This window comes from Grampus griseus, assembly GCF_964374135.1.
Source record: "Grampus griseus genome assembly, chromosome: 2".
Taxonomy (NCBI): Eukaryota; Metazoa; Chordata; class Mammalia; order Artiodactyla; family Delphinidae; genus Grampus; species Grampus griseus.
The window spans coordinates 89,448,416-89,470,965 of record NC_139018.1 but is presented as its reverse complement, the minus strand read 5'-3'; the positions used below and the strand labels follow the sequence as shown (position 1 = coordinate 89,470,965).

Below are 22,550 nucleotides of genomic sequence, written 5' to 3'. Positions count from 1 at the left end.
GACAGCTTTACTTATTCTTTTCCGATTTGGATTTCTTTTATTTCCTTTTCTTCTCTGATTGCTGTGGCTAAAACTTCTAAAACTATGTTGAATAAAAGTGGTGAGAGTGGGCAACCTTGTCTTGTTCCTGACCTTAGTGGAAATGCTTTCAGTTTTTCACCATTGAGGATGATGTTGGCTGTGGGTTTGTCATATATGACCTTTATTATGTTGAGGTAAGTTCCCTCTATGCTTACTTGCTGGAGGGTTTTTATCATAAATGGGTGTTGAATTTTGTCAGAAGCTTTCTCTGCATCTATTAAGATGACCATATGGTTTTTCTCCTTCAATTTGTTAATATGGTGTATCACGTTGATAGATTTGCGTATATTGAAGAATCCTTGCATTCCTGGAATAAACCCCACTTGATCATGGTGTATAATCCTTTTAATGTGCTGTTGGATTCTGTTTTCTAGTATTTTGTTGAGGATTTTTGCATCTGTGTTCATCAGTGATATTGGCCTGTAGTTTTCTTTCTTTGTGACATCCTTGTCTGGTTTTGGTATCAGGGTGATGGTGGCCTCGTAGAATGAGTTTAGGAGCGCTCCTCCCTCTGCTATATTTTGGAAGAGTTTGAGAAGGATAGGTGTTAGCTCTTCTCTAAATGTTTGATAGAATTCGCCTGTGAAGCCATCTGCTCCTGGGCTTTTCTTTGTTGGAAGATTTTTAATCACAGTTTCAAGTTCAGTGCTTGTGATTGGTCTGTTCATATTTTCTATTTCTTCCTCGTTCAGTCTCAAAAGGTTGTGCACTTCTAAGAATTTGTCCATTTCTTCCAGGTTGTCCATTTTATTGGCATAGAGTTGCTTGTAGTAATCTCTCATGATCTTTTGTATTTCTGCAGTGTCAGTTGTTACTTCTCCTTTTTCATTTCTAATTCTATTGATTTGAGTCTTCTCCCTTTTTTTCTTGATGAGTCTGGCTAATGGTTTATCTATTTTGTTTATCTTCTCAAAAACCAGCTTTTAGTTTTATTGAACTTTGCAATCGTTTCCTTCATTTCTTTTTCATTTATTTCTGATCTGATCTTTATGATTTCTTTCCTTTTTCTAACTTTGGGGTTTTTTTGTTCTTCTTAGTCTAATTGCTTTAGGTGCAAGGTTAGGTTGTTTATTTGAGATGTTTCCTGTTTCTTAAGGTAGGATTGTATTGCTATAAACTTCCCTCTTAGAACTGCTTTTGCTGCATCCCATAGGTTTTGGGTCATCGTGTCTCCATTGTCATTTGTTTCTAGATATTTTTTGATTGCCTCTTTGATTTCTTCAGTGATCAGTTCGTTTTTAAGTATTGTATTGTTTAGCCTCCTTGTATTTGTGTTTCTTACAGATCTTTTCCTGTAATTGATATCTAGTCTCTTAGCGTTGTGGTCAGAAAAGATACTTGATACAATTTCAATTTTCTTAAATTTACCAAGGCTTGATTTGTGACCCAAGGCATGATCTATCCTGGAGAATGTTCCATGAGCACTTGAGAAAAATGTGTATTCTGTTGTTTTTGGATGGAATGTCCTATAAATATCAATTAAGTCCATCTTGTTTAATGTATCATTTAAAGCTTGTGTTTCCTTATTTATTTTCTTTTTGGATGATCTGTCCATTGGTGAAAGTGAGGTGTTAAAGTGCCCTACTATGAATGTGTTACTGTCGATTTCCCCTTTTATGGCTGTTAGTATTTGTCTTATGTATTGAGGTGCTTCTATGTTGGGTGCATAAATATTTACAATTGTTATATCTTCTTCTTGGATCGATCCCTTGATCATTATGTAGTGTCCTTCTTTGTCTCTTCTAATAGTCTTTATTTTAAAGTCTATTTTGTCTGATATGAGATTGCTACTCCAGCTTTCTTTTGGTTTTCATTTGCATGGAATATCTTTTTCCATACCCTCACTTTCAGGCTGTATGTGTCCCTAAGTCTGAAGTGGGTCTCTTGGAGACAGCATATATATGGGTCTTGTTTTTGTATCCATTCAGAAAGCCTGTGTCTTTTGGTGGGAGCATTTAATCTACTTATATTTAAGGTAATTATCGATATGTATGTTTCTATTCCCATTTTCTTAATTGTTTTGGGTTTGTTATTATAGGTCTTTTCCTTCTCTTGTGTTTCTTGCCTAGAGAAGATCCTTTAGCATTTGTTGTAAAGCTGGTTTGGTGGTGCTGAACTCTCTCAGCTTTTGCCTGTCTGTAAAGGTTTTAAGTTCTCCATCAAATCTGAATGAGATCCTTGCTGGGTAGAGTAATCTTGGTTGTAGGTTTTTCCCTTTCATCACTTTAAATATGTCCTGCCAGTCCCTTCTGGCTTGCAGAATTTCTGCTGAAAGATCAGCTGTTAACCTTATGGGGATTCCCTTGTGTGTTATTTGTTGTGTTCCCCTTGCTGCTTTTAATATGTTTTCTTTGTATTTAATTTTTGACAGTTTGATTAATATGTGTCTTGGCATGTTTCTCCTTGTATTTATCCTGTATGGGACTCTCTGTGCTTCCTGGACCTGATTAACTATTTCCTTTCCCATATTAGGGAAGTTTTCAACTATAATCTCTTCAAATATTTTCTCAGTCCCTTTCTTTTTCTCTTCTTCTTCTGGAACCCCTATAATTCAAATGTTGGTGTGTTTGTTGTTGTCCCAGAGGTGTCTGAAACTGTCCTCAGTTCTTTTCATTCTTTTTCCTTTATTCTGCTCTACAGTAGTTATTTCCACTATTTAATCTAACAGGTCACTTATCCGTTCTTCTGCCTCAGTTTTTCTGCTATTGATTCCTTCTAGAGTATTTTTAATTTCATTTATTGTGTTGTTCATCATTGCTTGTTTCATCTTTAGTTCTTCTAGGTCCTTGTTAAATGTTTCTTGCATTTTGTCTATTCTATTTCCAAGATTTTGGGTCATCTTTACTATCATTATTCTGAATTCTTTTTCAGGTAGACTGCCTATTTCCTCTTCGTTTGTTAGGTCTGGTGGGTTTTTATCTTGCTCCTTCATCTGCTGTGTGTTTTTCTGTCTTCTCATTTTGCTTATCTTACTGTGTTTGGGGTCTCCTTTTTGCAGGCTGCAGGTTCGTAGTTCCTGTTGTGTTTGGTGTCTGTCCCCAGTGGCTAAAGTTGGTTCAGTGTTGTGTAGGCTTCCTGGTGGAGGGGACTAGTGCATGTGTTCTGGTGGATGAGGCTGGATCTTGTCTTTCTGGTGGGCAGGTCCACGTCTGGTGGTGTGTTTTGGGGTGTCTGTGGACTTATTATGATTTTAGGCCACCTCTCTGCTAATGGGTGGGGTTGTGTTCCTGTCTTGCGAGTTTTTTGGCATAGGGTGTCCTGCACTGTAGCTTGCTGGTCGTTGAGTGAAGCTGGGTGTTGGTGTTGGGATGGAGATCTCTGGGAGAATTTTTGCCGTTTGACATTACGTGGAGCTGGGAGGTCTCTTGTGGACCAGTGTCCTGAAGTTGGCTCTCCCATCTCAGAGGCAAAGCACTGACTCCTGGCTGTAGCACCAAGAGCCTTTCATCCACACAGCTCAGAATAAAAAGGGAGAGAGAGAGAGACAAAGAGAGAGAGAGACAAAGAGAGAGAGAGACAGAGAGATGGAGAGAGAGAGAGGAGACAGAGAGAGAAAGAAAGAAGGATAAAAGAAAAGAAAATAAAGTTATTAAAATAAAAAAATAATTATAAAGAAGAAATTTTAAACAAAAAACGGACGGATAGAACCCTAGGACAAATGTTGAAAGCAAAGCTATACAGACAAAATCTCACACAGAAGCATACACATACACACTCACAAAAAGACGAAAAGGGGAAAAAATCATAAATCTTGCTCTAAAAGTCCACCTCCTCCATTTTGGGATGATTCATTGTCTATTCATGTATTCCACAGATGCAGGGTACATCAAGTTGATTGTGCAGATTTAATCCACTGCTCCTGAGGCTGCTGGGAGAGATTTCCTTTTCTCTTCTTTGTTCGCACAGTTCCCGGGGTTCAGCTTTGCATTTGGCCCCGCCTCTGCTTGTAGGTCGCCGGAGGGCGTCTGTGCTTCGCTCAGACAGGATGGGGTTAAAGGAGCCGCTGACTGGGGACTCTGGCACACTCAGGCCGGGGGGAGGGAGGGGTACGGAGTGCGGGGCAAACCTGCGGCGGCAGAGGCCGGCCTGACGTTGCAGCAGCCTGAGGCGTGCCGTGCGTTCTCCCGGGGAAGTTGTCCCTGGATCCCGGGACCCTGGCAGTGGCAGGCTGCACAGGCTCCCCAGAAGGGAGGTGTGGATAGTGACCTGTGCTCGCACACAGGCTCCTTGGTGGCGGCAGCAGCAGCCTTAGTGTCTCCTGCCCGTCTCTGGGGTCCGCGCTTTTAGCCGCGGCTCATGCCCATCTCTGGAGCTCCTTTAAGCAGTGCTCTTAATCCCCTCTCCTCGCGCACCAGGAAACAAAGAGGGAAGAAAAAGTCTCTTGCCTCTTCAGCAGGTCCCGGACTCCCTCCCGACTAGCCATGGTGCACTAGCCCCTTCAGGCTGTGTTCAAGCCGCCAGTCCTCTCCCTGCGCTCCGACTGAAGCCCGAGCCTCAGCTCCCAGCCCCGCCCGCCCTGGTGGGTGAGCAGACAAGCCTCTTGGAGTGGTGAGTGCTGGTCGGTCCCGATCCTCTGTGCGGAAATCTCTCCGCTTTGCCCTCTGCATCCCTGTTGCTGCGCTCTCCTCCGCCACCCGCAGTCTCCACCCGCGAAGGGGCTTCTAGTGTGTGGAAACCTTTCCTTCTTCACGGCTCCCTCCCACTGGTGCAGGTCCCATCCCTGTTCTTTTGTCTCTGGTTTTTCTTTTTTTCTTTTGCCCTACCCATGTACGTGGGGGGTTTCTTGCCTTTTGGGACGTCTGAGGTCTTCTGCCAGCGTTCAGTAAGTGTTCTGTAGGAGTTGTTCCACGTGTAGACATATTTCTGATGTAGCTGTGGGGAGGAAGTTGATCTCCGCGTCTTACTCTTCTGCCATCTTCCTAGATCCCCAGATGTGGTTTTATTTCTTGAACAAATTAACACATCCCCTAGTACCTGATGTGCAGCTAATGATCTGGCAAATGGTTTTCCCCCATACCTGTTAGTTAGAACGACCAGAAGCAGTTTACTTTCAGCTGGCAAGGCCAGCAATATACATTCACTGTCCTACCTATCAACTCTCCAGCTCTGTGTCATAATTTAGTTCGCAAGGATCTTGATTGCCTTTCCCTTCCATGCTGCAGTGGATTACATAATGTTGATTTGACTTAGTGAGCAAGAAGGAGCAATGACTCTAGACTTACTGGTAAGATATCTGCATGTCAGATGGTAGGACATGAACCCAGCAAAGTTTCAGGGGCCTTACTCAGTGAAATTTCTGAGTGTGGAGCACATTGAGACACCCCTTCGAAGGTGAAGGAGAAGCTGTTGTTCTCGTCCCTCCTACAACTTAAAAAAAAAAAAAAGAAACACAGTGCCTAGTGGGCCCCTTTGGATTTTGGAAGCAATATATTTCTCATTGTAGTGTTACTCCAGCACATTTACTGAGTGACCTGGAAAGCTTCAGGTTTTAAGTGGGACCCAGATCAAGAGAAGGCTCTGCATCAGGTCCAGACTGCTGTGCAAGCTGCTCTGCCACTTGGGCCATATGATTCAGCAGATCCAATGGGACTTGAAGTGTCATTGGCAGATGATGTTTGGAGCCTTTGACAGTCCCCTCTAGGTGAATCGCACTGCAGGCTCTTGGGGTTTTAGAGCAAAGCCCTTCAATCCTCTGGCATCAACTACTCCCCTTTTGATAAACAGCTGTTGGCCTGCTACTAGGCCTTAGTAGAGCTTGAACTCTTACCCATAGGCCACTAACTTATCATGCAACCTGAACTGCTCACCATGAACTGGGTATTATTTGACCCACCAAGCCATAAAATTGGTCATGCTTAGGGTACTCCATCATCAAATGGAAGTGGTATATACATCATCAGGACCAAGCAAGCTCTGAAAGCACCAGTAAGTGACATGAAGAAGTGGCCAAAATGCCCATGCCACTCCTGCTACACTATTTTCTCTCTCTCAGCCTGCAACTATGGCTTATGGGGGGTTCCCTGTGATCAATTAGCAGATGAAGAGAAGACTTGGGCCTGGTTTTCAGATGATTCTGCACCATATGCAGGCACTGCTCCAAAGTGGACAGTTGCAGCATTACAGCCCCATTCTGAGATATCTCTGAAGGACAATGGTGAAGGCAAATCCAGTGGCCAGAACTCTGAGCAGTGCGCCTGGTTGGTAACTTTTATTAGAAGAAGAAATGGCTAGATGTACAATTTTACACTGATTTATGGGCCATGGCCAATTGTTTGGTTGGATGGTCAGAAACATGGAAGGAACATGATTGGAAAACTGATGACAAGGAAATTTGGGAACGAGATATGAGATAGACCTTTCTGAATGAGTATAAATCCTGAAGATATTTGTGTCCCAAGTGAATAATTATCAAAGGGTGACTTCATAAAAGGAGAATTTTAATAAGCAAATGGATAGGGTAGCTCATTCTGTAGATACCAGTCAGCCTCGTTCCGCAGTCCCACTGTCATTGCCCAATGGGCTCATGAACACAATGGCCATGGTGGCAGGAAGGGAGATTATGCATGGGTTCAGCAACATAGATTTCTATTTACCAAGGGTGATCTGGCTATGGCCACTGCTGAGTACCCAATCCATCAACAGCAGAGACCAACACTGAGCCTCCAGTGTGGCACCATTCCCCGGGGTGATCATCCAGCTCCCTGGTGGCAGGTTGATTACAACAGATGGCATCTGTCATGAAAGTGGCAGCAATTTGTTCTTACTGAAATAAACACTCACTCTGGATATGGATTTTCCTTTCCTGCATGCAGTGCTTCTGCCAAAGCTAGCGTCCATAGTAATAGCATGATAGTGGATAACTTCCAAGGGGAAGTTGGACTACTGATCCATGTGGAGGAAAGGAAGAGTATATCTGGAATACAGGAGATCCTTAGGATGTCTCTTAGTATTACCAAACCCTGGAATTAAGGTCAGTGGAAACTATAACAACTCAATCCAGGTAGGATTACTAATGGCCACAGCTCTTTAGGAGTGAGTGTTTGAGTACTCCACCAAGTAAAGAACTACAGTCAGCTGAGGTACTTGCTGAAGGCATAGGGAATACAGAATGGGTAATGGAGTAAATACCAAGTACAACCACATGACCAGTTATAGAAGCCTGTAATTGTTATGAGTATTTTTCCTTATTTTGTTATGGATGTGTTTGTGTGTGTGTGTGTGTGTGTGTGTGTGTGTAGCATCTTTGTTTTCTTTGCTCTCTTATCCCCTTATCAAGTAATATAAGATGCATTGACTTCATATCATAGTATTTAAGTATCATTATCTTTACATCTTAGTATTTAAGTTACAGGATATCAAGGAGGAGGGTAAACATCACTCAAAGACTTTTATCTCCTCTTCTGGGGAAATGGCTAATGCATTTTAAGTTGTATGCAAGGCATTTTTATCACATTAAGCAGAATTATAACCTTGTTATTATCTTTATTAGGAGATTAAGTATGGTTTAAGTGGATGCATAAGGATGCCAAGTTGACAAAGGGTGGACTTGTGATGGTCAGTTTTATGTGCCAATTTGACTGAGCCATAGGGTGCCTAGATATTTGGCTAAACATTATTCTGGATGTTTCTGTGAGAGTTTTTGGATGAGATTAATATTGAGATCTTTAGACTGAGTAAAGCAGATTGCGCTCCCTAATGTGAGTGGGCTTCCAGTCAGCTGAAGGCTTGAATAGAATAAAAAGGCTAACCATCCCCTGAGAAAGAGAGAATTCCTCCTGGCTGACTGCCATCACACTGGGACAGTAGCTTTTTTCCTGCCTTTGGACTTTAACTGAAATCCCAGCTATTCCTGAGTCTTGAGGCTGTTTCCCTTCAGAAAGGAACCACAACATCAGCTCTCCTGGTTCTCAGGACTTTGACTTGGACTGGAACTAAACCATTAGCTCTATTGTTTTCAGCTTGACCGCTCACCCTGCAGATCTTGGGATTTGCCAGCTTCCATAATAGCATGAGCCAATTCCTTATTATAAATATATGTACATCCTTTTGGTTCCATTTCTCTGGAGAACCCTGAATAATACAGCCACAATGTGTTATCACTTTTAGACGTTATTGTATTTGATTTGTTAATGTTTTGTTAAGGATTTTTGCACTGTGTTTATGAGGGCTGTTGCTCTATAATTTTCTTGTAATGTTTTTGTAAGGTTTACCTGTCGGGATTGTGTTGGCCTCATCAAATGAGTTTGAAAATATTTTCTTCTCTTCCATTACCTGAAATGATTTGTTTCAGATTGTTATTATTTTTCACCAAATATTTGATAGAATTCACTAGTGAAATTATTTAAGCCTGGAGTTTTCTTTGGAAGATTTTTTTTTTTTTTTTGCGGTACGTGGGCCTCTCACTGTTGTGGCCTCTCCCGTTGCGGAGAACAGGTTCCGGACGCGCAGGCTCAGCGGCCATGGCTCACGGGCCCAGCCGCTCCGCGGCATGTGGGATATTCCCGGGCCGGGGCACGAACCCGTGTCCCCTGCATCGGCAGGCGGACTCTCAACCACTGCCCCACCAGGGAAGCCCTGGAGGATTTTTTTTTAATAGCAAAATTATTTTCTTTCACAGGTATAAGTATACTCAGATTTATATTCTTGTTTCCTTTTTCTAGAGAGTTGTGCTTTGCAAAGAATTTCTCCATCATATAAGTTGTCAAATTTATTGGCATAAAATTGTTCATAATATTCCCTCATTACTTTTGTAATATCTTAATATATGCCCTGATAATTCCTCTTTTATTCTTGCTCAGATAATTCAGGTTTTATTCTTGGTTTATGCAATCAGTTTTGCCAGGTGTTTATCAATTTCAATTAATAAATTCAAAGAATCAGTTTTGTTTTTTGTTAATTTTCTGTTTCTATATTATCTATCTTTATTGATATCTGTTCTCTATTTTTTCCTGCTACTTATTTTAAATTCAATTTACTTGCTTTCTTAAAGTGGAAACTGATAGTTTATCTTAAACCTTTAAATATCTCCAGTGTAAGTATTTGAAGCAAAACAGCAACAACAAAAAAATCATTTTAAATATTTTTCTTAGCTGAATCAAACATATTTTGTTATATTTAGTTTATTGAAATTTAGCTCAGAATATTTTATATCTTCTCCTACAATTCCTTCTTTACCTCATGGGTTAAAGTGTACTGTTTAACTTTCAAATATTTAGTGATTCATAATTCAACTCTATTATACTAAAAGAATAATTGTTCTATGATTTCAGTCTTTGAAATTTAATTATACATGTTTTATAGCCAACATATGCCTTTCTTGACGAACAGTCCATGTGCATTTGAAAAGAGTGCATATTCTAAAGTTGTAGGATGTAGTTTTTTACTATTATCACTTAGGTCAAGATGGTTGATAATGCCACTTAGATTTTCCGTATCTTTTATATGTTCTTAATAATTTTTGACTTAACTGCTATATCAGTTATTGAGAGAAAACTACTAAAATATCCAATAATGATTTTACTTTAATTGATTTCTTTCCTTTGCTGTTTCTCAGTTCTCTCAGGTCCCTTCTTCTACTTTGAAGTTGTTGTCATCAGGTGCAGTGTAATTCATAAATGCCATATCTTCCTGATGTATTGACCCTTTTATCATTATGAACTGCTCAGATTTATCTTTATTAATGTGCTTAGTCTAAATAGAGCCATTTTTTCATGGGCTATCTTCTTCCATCCTTTTACATTCAATGTATTTGTTTCTTTGTATTTAAAGAGTGTCTCTTGTAGATAACATGTGGTTGGGTCTTACTATTGTATCCAGTCTGATAGTCTCTGCCTTTTAATTGTAGTGTTTATTAGATTTACATTTAATGTAATTAATAATATGATTGGATTTAAGTCAACAGTTAGGGAGTTTTTTTTTCCATTTATATCATCAATTTTTGTTCTTCTATTTATCCTTTTTTTGCTTTTGGGGGGGTTTATCCAAAAATTTAATATTCCATTGGCTTTTTAGCCATAGCTCTTTGCATTATTTCTATAATTGCTCTGAGTATTATAATATATTTACTTATCATAATTTACTTAGAGCTACCCCTGTACTAACTCAAATAAAATATTAGAATCTTGCAACAGTCTTGTTGCATTTATTGCCCCACCTCAATATTTTGTGCTGTTACTGCTATTATGTGAAATTATGCTTTGCATATATATGTACAAACATTATAAACTACATGAAAGAGTGTGGTAATTTTCACATTAAACCATCCTAAGTCTTTTAAGGAAAGACTATCTATAGTCTATATTTATAAGACTATAGATAGATAGATAGAACTATATAGATAGCTCTAGATTTTATATTTATATATATATATATTTATGTATATTTATACACATATTTATACTTTAAAGAGGTATTCAGTCTTTCTCACAGATCCTACTTACTACTTGGTGTCATTTTCCTTCAGCCTCAACATCTTCATTTAGCATTTCTAGTAGTATGGGTCTTTTGGCAATAAATTCTCTTTTACTTTTTAAATTCTTTTTTTTTTTTTTTTTTTTTTTTTTTGCTGTATGTGGGCGTCTCACTGTTGTGGCCTCTCCCGTTGCCGAGCACAGGCTCCGGACGCGCAGGCTCAGCGGCCATGGCTCACGGGCCCAGCCGCTCCACAGCATGTGGGATCTTCCCAGACTGGGGCACGAACCCATGTCCCCTGCATCGGCAGGCGGACTCTCAACCACTGCGCCACCAGGGAAGCCCTTTAATTCTAAAATACGTTTATTTCACTTTCATTTGTAAAGTGTACTTTTCTTATATATAATTCTGATTTAGCAGGGTTTTTTTTTACTTTTCCTTTAGTACTTTGAAGATATCATCAGTCTGTCTTCCCTACATTTTGAAAAGTTACCTTCATTTCTATTGCTTTACCTTATAGGTATTGTGTGTTTTTGTCTCTGGCTACTTTCAAGATTTTCTCTTTAGTTTTGGATTACAACAGTTTGACAAAGATGTACCTATGTGGGATTTTCTTTGTATTTATACTGCTTTCTGTCCATGAGCTTCTTCGACCTATAAATTGATGTTTTTCAGCAAATTTGAGAAGTTTTCAGCCATTATTTTTTCAATTTGTTTTGTTTTTGTTGTTCTATCCTATTCTCTCTTATCTTGCCTCCTGGGACTCAAATTACATGTATGTTAGACTTATTGCTATCATCTCACAGACAGCTGTGGCTTTGTTCAAGTTTCTTCTATCTCACTTCTCTTTGTTTCTTAGATTTAATAACTTCTATTAATCTTTCTTCAATTCCACTGACTCTTATACTATCTCAAACCTGTTTTGAAGCTCCTCCAATGACAATTTTATTTCCATTATTGTACTTTTCATGTCTATAATTCCCATTTTTCTCTTTTTTTTTTCTACTAGTTTCTATTTCTGTGCTGAGATTCTCCATCTGTTCCTCCATTGTGCACATATTTATCTTTAAGAAGTTAAACATATTTATATGTTATTTTAAAGTCTTTATCTGCTCATTGCAACATCTGCCTCACCTTAGGGTTTTGTTTTCCATTGATTTTTCATGAGCTAGGGTCACATTTCCTTTTATTTTTACATATCTACTGATTTTTATTTGGATACTGGACATTATGAGTGATACATTGTAAAGACCCTAAATTCTGTTATGTTTATCTGTGGAGTGTTTTTTAAACAGATTTATTAAGGTATATTTGATATACAAAGAACTGTACATATTTATTGTGTGTAACTCCACAAATGCAAACACCTGTGATACTGTCACCACAGTCAGTTAATAGACATATCCAGCAGCGTGATTTTTTTTTTTAAATTCTAGCAGGCACTTAATTTGATAGTCAAACTCTCTTCTCTACATTGGCAGTTGCTGAACTCTCAACTGAGTAATTTCAGCTTCCACCATTTTTTTTGTTTCATTTTGTTTTTGTTTTTCTGGACCTCTCTGTTTCCCCTCCAGTTAGTGGTCAGCCAAATTACAGATTTAATTTGGGGCTTATCCTCTCTGTAGTTCCTTCCCTTTCAAGATTTCCTCCCAAATGTCCCAACTCTGACAATACCAAACTGTAGTATCTCATACCTCAAGTGTGTAAAGTTGTGTCTTTCTGCTATACTTGACATTTTTTAGTCAACCACAAAATGGCAAGTTTCACCTCTTCAGGTCATCTTTCAAAAGTATTCTCTGCTCCAGTTTCTCCCATTTTTAGTCACTCTTCAGTGCCTTCAAAGAGTTGGTTATTTGTTTTTTAAATTTTAGGTTTGATAACTGTTACCAATGGGAGGGTTGGTCTAACTAATCTATCGCATAGAAACCAACCCCCAAAGCTTTTATTGTCACTCTAAAGCCTAACGATTCAAGAATCACAAGGGTCAACAGCATTTAACAAAAAGCGTATACCACATTTTTAACAAAACGTGAACAACACAGGAGGAGTCTGAGGGACTTGGTTGTCTCTTTTTCACTAGTTTTCTTCAATCACAAACAGAAGAAATTTTACTGATTATTTTGTGTGTTTTTCCCTAGACATTTTGCTAAATGATTACGACAAATCTGATGAGGACAAATTTTTGTTGAAAGAAAAGTTTATGGGCAATGTATGAAATCCTGCCAAACACCAGTTATTCCCTACCCTCTATTTCCCAGGTGCAGGGAGTTAAAAGAATCAAAGTTATATAAAATTCAAGTCTGCTATTGTAATCGACAGGCATGACCTATTTCACCACATTAAGTCCCCCAGTGTGTGGAAAAAGAATTGGGGCCAGCTGTCCCCTCTTTGTACCGAGGACCTAAAAGGAAGAAATAAACTGCTGCATTAGAGATTAAGATCGACTATATAAGAAAATATTTCTCAGTGTTGAAAGTGATTAAACTCTTCAATCGGTAACCAATAACAGTGTCTGAAGGAATGTTTATGTGAGTGTATATGTGTGTGTGTGTGTGTGGACATGTGATTGACTGTATCTCTTCTGTATCTAAAAATGATAGTATATGCTTTATCTTATATGAGTTTGTAATCAAAGCTCTGTCATAAAAGGGTTGTTTTAAATACCTAAAAGATACCATTTAAAAATTGGCCTTATTTCCAGGATGTGTAAGACCACCCAGTATAATAATGTGGCAAGGTCAGACATCTCAGTTAATTGGAACTTTGGATTCCTTCAGAAAAAGGATAAGTTCAACTAAGTGCCAATATTATTTCAGATCCTTCTCGTACTACCTCAAGCACTGTACTTACCAGTCACATAATTAGTACTTAATACATACTCAAATGCCAGAATATTTAAGCCAGTGCAGTGAAAAAGTAAACAGTGGTATCAGGAGAGCTTGTTTCAAGACCCAGCTCTGCCAAAGAAAGGCAGGGCTATTGAAAGTTTATTCTCTGTGTTGTTACTGATCTGAGAGTCTCACTGTGAATGGGTCTAAGGGTGTCCATGGCCATGGGTACCACAATGTCCAGTAGTTCCTAGGATTGAAGAACACTGAATGCTGCTCAGGCAGCTCTGTGAAAGTCACCCTTCTTCTGCTAGATACTCCCCATAGGCTTTCAGTCTTGTTACTAAATAACTAGGGCTGAATTACTTATGGAAATAGAGCTTGGGTCTATGGCTTTGACTGCTTTCCAGACATATGCTCTAAGAGCTTATTAAGACCTGTTTTTCCTCAATGCAAATTTGTCTGAGACAATTAAAGGGGAAATAGCTAAATTAAAGATAGCTAACACCTGTACTTGTGCTCTGTGGCACTGTATTAGTCTGCTTGGGCTGCCATAGTATAATACCACAGATGGGGTGGTTTAAACAACTGAAACTTATTTTCTCACAGTAGTAGAGGCTAGATATCTAAGATCAAAATGCCAGCAGGGTTGGTTTCTTCCGAGGTCACTCTTTCTGGTTTGAAGATGGCCACTTACTTGCTGCCTCTTCACATGGTTGTCCCTCTGTGCAGGTGCGTGTACCTCTGGGATCTGTCTCCATGTTCAAATATCGTCTTCTTATAAGGATGTCAGTCAGATTAGATTATGACCCACCCTCAGGTACTTTAACTTAATCACATCTTTGAAGGTCCTATTTCCAAATACAGACACATGGGTTAGGGCCCATCCCAATGACCTCATTTAACCTTAATTACCTCTTTTAAGTCTGTATCTTCAAATAGAGTCACATCTGAAGTTCTGAGGGCTAGGACTCCAACATATGAATGGGGGTGAAGGGGGGAGGACACACAGTAGGGCTCATAATAGGTGCCAAATCTATCACCAGCCATTTTGGCACATTCACAAACATAACAAAAGACCCATCAAAGAAAGACACTTACACAATTGAAACTATTGAGAAACTACACAATACAATATACTTTTCGCTTATCTGTCCTCTGCTATATCTTTTGAATCTTCTCTGCTCTTTCTTGCCACAGGGGAAATTTCCAAGCCAAGTTTGCAATATTGAAATGAATGAAGTTATATATTACCCAAATAATGGAATGTCAATAGCTTTTAAAAATCAAATTTTAAAAAATGATGTAGAAAAATGCAAACAAAATATTAAGTAAAATAAATACCAGACAAAACTATCTACATATTATAGTCCTACTAACAACCTTCTAAGGTTCAGATGAGGATTAAATTAGTTATATGTAAAACACTTAGAAGATTTTATAGCATTAGGTAAGTATTCAATATATAACTTTTGTTATAGCTTTTTATTATTACTTGTATTATCATGTAGAAGAAGAATTTAAGATTTTTACTGTTCATCTGTTTGTCTTCCTCTGTACTACAGTACACGGCCTTTAGTTGTCATTCATGCTCCACATTTCCTTGTATAGACTCTGCTTTCATAAGCAACATCTCTATTGAGGCAAGAGTGTCACAGGTGAGTATGATGTTTTAAGTCTAGCCTACTTAACAGACTTGAGAATTTCCTTAGAGGTTGCTTTGTGATTGAAATTGAGAGGAATACTTTTCTTTAGCAGACATTATTAACCAGTCTGTCAAAAACACACTAGATACAAAGGACTTGAATTACAGGGTTGTTTGGGGAAGGCTCCTGCAGCCTGTAATATCATTAGTCAGGAAGAAGTGGTTCTTATATTAGTCAGGCCCCCTAAGGATGTTGACAAGGATAATAATTCTTTCCCAATGCTCTGATATTGTTTCATATTAAAACAAGAGAGGAAAAAGGCTTTGGGAAAGAATACACATTTTTAATAGAAGCTATAATTCTGTGTGAAGGATTATCTGAATAGTTCGCTCAAGAAATGAAATTATAGAACTTACCCCACTGATATAGCCATCGAGGAAACGAAGCCAAAGTCCTATCATTCTTTGTAGTAGAGGTTTGTAAGGACAGTTAGCCTTGTGAAACTTCTGTCCATAAGTCCACAGGCTTTTGCTTTGCTCTGAAAAGAACTGGTATTATTAACCTGTGCTTAATCTGACTACATAGCTTTATAGCCTCTGAATCCTTCAGGTATTAACATATATAGCTTTTAAAAATGACAGGTCACAAACATAAAAAGATATATAGCCTCGTGGATAACTTTCGCCACGTTGGGTATGGCTGGTTAATAATAAACCTTAGTTTAATACAGTTTACTTGCCATCATCTTGACTCTATGAGATACATAAAATTCTGCCTCAATTTATTTAAACATATCAGAAATGTATAACTTTCCTGGGTAATTTTTGGTCCCTGCATTCTCCAGAAAATTACCAGAGGCTTGAGCGGGGTTGAGGTTTGTTGTAGGTGGAGCCCTCCAGGGGGCAGAACTATGTCTCCTTGTTTAACTCTAATTTTTTTGAGTACCTAGCTGTCACTGGATCTCATAGGGAAAAATATAAAATCCCCAATCAATTTAGAAATAGATTTAGACCCAGAAGATAGCCAATTAATGCATCTCAACTTTTCAGAAAGCCTGAGTACAAGCAAGTAGCCCCCAAGGCCCCAGGTAATGATTGCTATTTCCATCTTCATCCAGGAGAAAAAAAGCTGGAAACAGCTTTGATTCCAAGAGTGTTTCAGACCACTGATTTTTATCACCGAGGTAAGAGTTATTTGCAACTGATGTATAGAATCATAGCCTCTTAGAGCTACAAGGATCCATAGGGAAAATCCCATCTAGTGCTTTCATTTTACAGATGAACAGACTGAGGCCTATAGAGGGTTAGGGACTTGTCTGAGGTCGCATACTTGTTAATAGCACAGCTGGGCTATTGATCAAATGTACCATTTCTAAAAGGCTTAATGGTGCTTGAAAAGCAATTGATTATCCTAAGTAACATAAATGCTTCCCCTTCAATGTTACTTGCACTATTGTTTGTAGAAAGTACAAAATTGTATTTCAGCCCAGCTCCCTCTTGAGATAAATGAAAATTAATACTAAAGCCAAAAGATTTTTGATTAGAATTTGATGCTGCTTCAAGTAAAGCAGGGCTTACAACAACTCTACTGATGAGTGTCTCACGCTCACTTCTAGGAGCAAGAAGGATAGGAATGGGGAGAAAGATGCCTGCCAAGTTCATGGATAAAAGGGATTTCTGGGCCTTGAATGTTTTTCTCTCAGAAGCAGAGAGTCCCTTTCTCATTTTGAATAGCATGACTGCGACCGGGCTTGTTGGACTCAGGGGTACCTTCTCCCTAGTCTTCTGACTATGGCAGATCTGGGAGACTGTGGGTGGCACTCAGTGTCCAATCACTTCTTGTTTGTACCCCTGTTTAGGTTGCAGAATAAGATAGCATCTGGATAGGAAAAAAATGGTAACTTGGTTGTTACCATTTAATAAATAACTATGGTATCTGGAGTCATAGCAATGACATATCTGGGCATAATTAAATATATATATATATATATATATGTAGATTGTATAAACCAGCATCTTTTACGCAGCCTGGTTATAAATTGGTTGAGCCAGTTTGATTACTGGAGTCATGTTAGTAATGAGACTAGCAATATAGCCTACAGATTTAGAGGCTGTTGATGAAGTGGGTATCTTGTAGGAAAGCAATGTATTGTAGAGTAATAGAGGTTTCGGCTTCTCTGTCCCATCTTTAATTGAATTAGAAATTTCGTTTGAGAAAGGAAGGTTAGAGTCTCAGTCTCACATTTGGTCTGAAGTAAGCATGGAAGCTGGAATGTTAGGTAGAATTTCACCATCATTGTTGCCATTGTCCACTGTCCCCTGAGCACACATTGCCATAGGCCAAAGGGAGGGCAGCTTATCCATGGTGAGAGGTCAGCAGTTTGCAGAGGAGGTGAGAAATTATTACAGCTGCTACATTGCGTTGCTTTCTCAGCTGTAAATGAGGCTTCTCATTAATGAATCATGCACACAGGCTGCCAGGGTCTCAGCATTAATTGGCACTAATGGGAACATCTTATGGTTGAAGGGAGAGCTATGGGAACCACTTTAAGTCTGATTGTATTTGGAAGGGAGCTTGGACAATTTACATTTTCCATGAAATTCTAGGGCAGCCTTACACAACACATTTTCATTCCAAACCACAAGTAGATCTGCAGAGAAGTGTATCGAATTCTTCATGAGAGACAAAGAATATCAACAAGTGTTTCAATGAGATTTTCCATTCTCTGTCAAGCATGGCACCTACAGAGAGTGTCTGAATCTGCTTTTTACTGCACCATGCATTCTAAGGCCTAATGCAGTGTATGTAATTTGCTTTATTCCTTTGAGATCATTCAGCAGGGATTCAGTGCAAGTTAGCCCTGAGGAAATTTTGACCAATAAATTTTGTTTAAAAAATGTGTCCTCCCATGATAATGTACTGTTATTCAACAAAATAGGCTGATACAGAAGTTTAATCTGAGCTGCCTAGAATGTTTTACCCCTTAAGTGGAACTGCTTTGTATTATTTATTTTTCAGCCCCCCAAAAAGAGCCCCTTGTAATTAGTTTTGTGATGTTTGGCATTGAGGAATGGATATTCACAATGTTGGTATAGGTCAGACCTTTTCAGATCATGCAGCAAATGGGTAAATCCTGCTTCCCAGAACACCTCACGCCCATACTACACCCTAGAGTGAATTGGAAAAAAGGCATGCCTGCCTTAAGGTGGATGCACCCACACAAAGGCACACTGCAGCCCCTACTTGCTCCTTCAGTTGGGTGCTCCGGTGCAGTGCACAACCTGTACAAGGTACAGCTACATAATAGCTTTGATATCATCCTTGTGAATGTTAGCACCTCTGTAACCCAGCAACGAGTCTGTGGGAGGGACCCAGAACAAGCAAGCTGATCTTATAAAGAAAAATATAGAGCCCAGAGAAGAAGATGTGGAACAGGTCTATGGGGAAGCCACAATAACGACATAATTTTTAGTGGAGGAGAATGTAATAGAAAGCTTGAGCTCCACATCCCTGAAAGCTATTTTTTTCACATTTTCAATTCAATTTTTATATGTGTATATGTAAATAAACAATATAACAGCACCAAGGACCTCTGTAAAATTTCATCATACAGTTTCTATGCAGGATGCTTCATCAATAAATGGCACTTAATGTGGTTTAAAAACATTTGATTTCAGAAAACTCTTTAAACTGTCCATCAGAAACTGGGTGGGATTTTCCAAAGACACTCAGGTATTCAAATCAATACGATCTGTCTTCTGAATATCAGCTTGAGTTACACAGGCTAAGCTGAGGACCCTTCACATAGTGTTGAAGATATGATGCAATTTGCACTTGAATTGGCATTGCACTGCCTCAGACTTAGGCTGCCATCATCACAAGTATCTTCTATCCCTGAGATCAGCTACATCAAGATGGCTTATCATCTCAATCACATTGGTGAAAATACCTGCTAACCAAGCAGATTAATAAATTCAAATTCATCTTTGCTGTCCACTAAGAGCCTCACTTCAGAGCACCTTCTTGCAAGCTGCCAAATTAGTGAATGATCCTCAGGTAATAAAGGTTTTCCAAGACAAGCCAATAAAGCATAAAGTCATCATCCCAATTCTGTAATAATTCTCTTTCTCTAAGCCAGTTACTCATAAATTCCAAGACACTAGTTACTGTTGACTCATTTATTCTGCTAACAATAAGAAGCAAGGGAGGAAAACCAATCTGGGTATAATCCATCCCAGGACTTTAATTTGTAGCTGATCCAACAGCCCCTTCTGCATATAACATTTCACCCAGACAAAAGTTTTTACAGCTTTCTTCATCTTCAGATTTTGGAAGAATGAAGGATATTTATCCCGGGAAAGGAGAAATAATTACATATTTTACATAGTTGAAAGGCATGATCCTGTTACTACCCAACTGCTGAGATTTCCAGTGACTTCAGTGTCTGTTCACGCTCTGTTGAACAGTTGAAAACGGTGCTACTTGTTGCTCTTGCCTCTGAAGTTTGGAGGAATATCCTTTAGGAACAGGTTTTTATTCTGAAAGAGAAACATTCACACTTTGCTTCCTTTTCAAATTCTTTGGGTCGATGTGAGCTACCACATCTGGACATTGAGCTACTTCAATCTAGACTGGCCTCAGGGATTCCTGAGGCATCCTTGGGGATAGAGAGGGAGCTAACTTTTCTGCCAAGTTGCAGGGCTCCACTGGCAACATCTGAGGCATCAAGTCTTCCACTGCAGACTCCACTGGCACCTATGCCATGGTTTTCAACTCAGCCAGTTCCACCCAGCACATGTACCAAGTCTAGGTTGGTCACTGCACAGGCACACAAATAAGCACTTTTGACAGAGAGATGAGCAAGAGATAGGCCTTAGGGGGCTAAATTATGTATGAGTGAGCCTGTTGATTGTATCAAAGTTAAGGTTCCAATGGTGTAATGAAGATTTTGAATTTAGTTCTTTGCAGAAGTAGTGATCAACATCCCCCAAAGGTATTTTTATTTTTAACCAATACAACCTTAGAGTAATTTGTTCTACAGTTCATCCATTGTCAGAAGTAAATATTTTCTTTAGGATTGAGTAATTTATTGCTGGAAAATAATATAGGAATCTTTTAATCCTACCCTTTCATTTCACAGATAAGAAATCATGTGTACAGTTCAGTGATACATAGCTAGTTAATAATGATGGAGAGTGGCCTAGAATCTAGGTCTCAGGACAAGAAGTCTATTTCACATTCCATCTGTGCCATGCTAAATGCCCCAAATACATGCCCATGTCCCAGGTTCAAGAGGTGCTTTTAAGTCTGATATTCTGCTGTTGGGTGACTGCATCTGATATAGCCTACCCATACCCTTCCTGCATTAATACTTTTGACTTCTCTCCTCTCTGTCTTCATCTTTGCAAAATGAGGAATGATAATCTTCTGAACTATCCTTTTGAGGATAGTTGATACTCACAGATGACAATGGAAATGGCATTCCCCTTGGTTTAGGGAGTTATATTAGCTGACCTCTGTTTCCTTTCATCTTAGGATCTAGTTTTGCCAGCATGGCAACCTCTTTCTCCTTTGCTTATTTAGTTACCTTTCCTTCTCTACTCTTATGTCCTTCTTGAGGGGCAATACCAAGACCTGTTATGGTACAATAAACAAGGTTAAAATAATGTTTTCAGTCCACCACCCTGCTCTCACATCCCCATCCCTTCTCCCATTTTACACATTATACACACACACCCTTGCTTACATATAATATTGTGCTGATATATTGGATGTAACAGTATATTAGAATTAGTCCACTGTGGCTCCTTAAATTAAGTCTAGTAGATCCAATTAGAATTTGGTGCTGCTTTAGTAAAGCTGTGCTTAAAATTACTCTACTGATGAAGGTCTCATACTTACCTTTGGGAGCATCTTCTATTTGTGACTGGACCACTCATGAAACTCTGAGCAACTGGCAGACCTACAGGCCTCTTCTGGGAAAAGCTGCCAGCGCAGGTCCTTATTGCAAAGGTAGCTAAGCTTTTTGGAATGTGACTTTAAGAATCTGGTCACAACTGACTGAACCAAGGATTGTTCATCACAGGAATATATTTATTGACTTAACATTGGACTAGCAGCCTTTAAGATGACCAATAAGGTTTCTCTATATTTTATAGTGAATAATAAGGTCTTCTGTCTAGAAGAGAGTTAATGCAAGATACACAAGGAGAAGTGGTAGATACCAGCATTAGAGTAAAAATAAAGAAAGCAGAAAAGTCACATAAATAACCTATTTGTCCCAAACATTTTGTCTCCAAGTCATGATGGTCAAGTAGGAAATATTTGGGGTTTAGAGTTAGGTAGATTTGGATTCAAACACTTCATGTCTTCTTTGAGGCTCAACTTCCTTATTTTAAAAATGAGAACAGTAATACCTGCTTCAAAGGATCATTAAAAATATTAAATGATAAAGTGTTTTAAAAGACAGGACATAGTATATATATCAAATAGGTAAATAACTAACAAATGGCAGCAAATAAGGGAATAGCTCATGAATTTCTTGAAAAGATTAAATGAGGTAACATGTGCTGTGCTACAGACACAGCATAGGCATCTATTTATAATAAATGTTCCCTTTGTCCCATGTAATTCCAGGAAGTATAAAGACTTCCTTTAAATATCAAAGTAGACTTGAATTTCTGGTCTTCATTTGTTCATGTACTCGAGAAATGTTTAGAGAGAATCTGCCATATGCCAGACTAGAATAGAAAGATAAATCAGAAAGAGTTCCTGATAACTGGGAGTGTGTAGTATGGGTTTCAGAGAGACAGGAAAATAGGTAAATGACATTTTAATATGGTGAGTGCTATTACAGGGTGTTATGGTAGTATGCATGGTTATCCGAATCCTTGAAGATTAAAATCAATACATCAAGAAGCATAAATTCCTCTCCCAGAAACCAATCAGAAGGATATTCAATGCCTGGAAACGCAAACCAACTACTGCATGCAAGAGGTACGTAAAAGAAGACCACAGTGTCTGTGAATGCCGAGAAGAGAGGAAACATGTCTGGTTAGCAAAATTCAAAGGAGATGCCCATCATCAAGAAAACAAAAGCTTTCCTCCAACACCATCTGGCATAAGAAAGGTCTGAGTTAATAGTAAAATAGCATTTTGTGCATTTTAGCTTCCATTATGATGTTTCCTGTGTTTCTCCTCTTTTTAGATGAGACTGAAGTGAGAATATTAGCTGCATTAATCTATCCATTCATCCAAATCCTCACTCCCTGTAAAGCATGCCATATGTGAAAGAAAAGCTTTAAAAATACATAATGCTTCTATTTTGATCTCCTTCCAGAAATAAGCACTATAAATCATGCCCAGCCACCAAGTAATATTGAGCATCTGTTCATGGCATTTAAATGTCTAAAGGAGCTAAGGTTGTTTAGCCGAGAAAGGAGAAAACCAGAAGTAACATTTGTGACAGTCTATTATTCAAAGGGCAGTAAACAACTATTTATCATACCCTCTAAGGAATGAATAAGAGAAAAGAAGCTTGCACGTATAAGTATAATTCAACTTCTTGAATATAAAGTTTAAAATG

At 38.8% G+C, this 22,550-nt stretch overlaps 1 pseudogene across 1 annotated transcript in view; it reads right to left on the bottom strand.

The window, feature by feature from the left end:
* Nucleotides 1-18,892: 18,892 nt before the first annotated feature.
* LOC309819278 (gem-associated protein 2-like) overlaps nucleotides 18,893-22,550 on the bottom strand; it is a 38,444-nt pseudogene continuing 34,786 nt past the window's right edge. Inside the window, exons 2-3 of the transcript in view lie at nucleotides 19,349-19,806; nucleotides 18,893-19,300 (exon numbers count right to left, since the gene is read on the bottom strand). The product of the transcript in view is annotated as a gem-associated protein 2-like (transcript). The remainder of the gene's footprint in view (nucleotides 19,301-19,348; nucleotides 19,807-22,550) is intronic.